General features: G+C 36.1%; 1 non-coding gene across 1 annotated transcript; it reads left to right on the forward strand.

The window, feature by feature from the left end:
• Positions 1-516: 516 nt before the first annotated feature.
• On the forward strand, positions 517-622 carry LOC128032668 (small nucleolar RNA R71). The gene has a single exon (XR_008188917.1). It is a non-coding gene; the product is annotated as a small nucleolar RNA R71 (small nucleolar RNA).
• Positions 623-1547: the final 925 nt, after the last annotated feature.

Below are 1547 nucleotides of genomic sequence, written 5' to 3' on the forward strand. Positions count from 1 at the left end.
TAGGGTGGTTTCGTGTTGATAATTTATAAAAATTGGATTGCAATCCTTTCCTTTGTCGGTTCTGGTTCTAGTTACCCATGTAATAAACAGATTCTGGGTTTGATGGACATTCTTCAAACAAGTGCCCTTCCCCAAAGTTAAACACAAGCTATATTTTCGAATTGATTCAGTGGATGAGCTACAAATTTATTAAACCCATTAGTACTAAAGTTTTTAAGCATTGAGGATATCGAGAATACCTAAGATGCGAGTGAAGTGAGAGCATATACTTCATGTATTCTTGCGACTCGTCTTCTTGGCGCTAGAGCATCCACTTCATGTATTCCTGCGACTCGTCTTCCTGGCGCTACTTGATTGGTTGGCCATTGGTAATTGTTACTGGAAATTCTCTTAATGATTTCATAAGCCTCATTATAATACTTAGAAAGGAAAGCACTTTTAGTAGAAGCATCTACTACCATTCTCGTGTGAGCATTGAGATCATTATAGAATGTCTCTAGTTGGATGCAATGCGGGATTCCATGATGAGGGCACTTTCGTAACAATTCTTTATACCTTTCTCACACCTCATACAAGGACTCGTCATCCATCTGTTGGAAGGTAGTGATCTCATTCTGCAACTTAGCATTCTTGCTAGGTGGGAAATATGTCATAAGGAATCTTTCTACTAACTCTTGTCATGTGGTAATGGAATCTAGTGGCAATGAGTTCAACCAGGCTCGAGCTCTGTCCCTTAGTGAATATGGGAATAACTTTAATCGTAATGCATTTTCAAGTACTCCGGCTCACTTGAAAGAATCACTCACCTCCATGAACAATCTTAGATGAAGGTGAGGATCTTCAGTAGGCATTCCACTAAATTGACCCACTGTCTGAAGCATCTGGAACATGACTGGCATAAACTCAAATTGTTGTGCCTCAATTTCGGGTCTCCTAATACCCAGATTAAGCTCATGAAACAACATCACGACATACTGTCTTAGGTCTCTATCCCTATCATCAGCAATAAGGATAGGATTTTGAGCATGATTTGTTCTGTTTCCTTGATTCTGATTTTCAAAGCTCAGCTCTTTGGTCCTTCTCTAAACTGCTTGTCTTCTTTTTTATTGAAAAGTCTTTTCAATTTCAGGATCTACGAGTAAGTTGATAATTTGATCAATACTCCTAAACACCTGAAACAATCATAGAAAATTAAACCAAAAAGTAAAATTAGCAATTTCACAAATAGTGTCTTTTTAAAACAATCCCCGGCAAATGTGCCAAAAACTTGGAATGACAGAAATGTGCAAGTGTACACAATCATTATCAAATAATAAAGTGACAAGTAAATGTCAAATTATCGTACCCACAGGGACTGTGAAAGAAAAACATTTATGAAATGTAAAGTTCAACACTTTGGTGATGAAAACAACATTTGATTTGAAAAGGTGTTATGAAAACAAAAAATAATTTAACTACGAAAAAATAAAAAGTAAAAATATTCCAATGTGCAATTTCTAAAAGATGGCTTTAAATCAAGATGATATAAATGTGTTAGATCGATTACA

This window comes from Gossypium raimondii, chromosome 1 (assembly GCF_025698545.1).
Source record: "Gossypium raimondii isolate GPD5lz chromosome 1, ASM2569854v1, whole genome shotgun sequence".
Lineage (NCBI taxonomy): Eukaryota > Viridiplantae > Streptophyta > Magnoliopsida > Malvales > Malvaceae > Gossypium > Gossypium raimondii.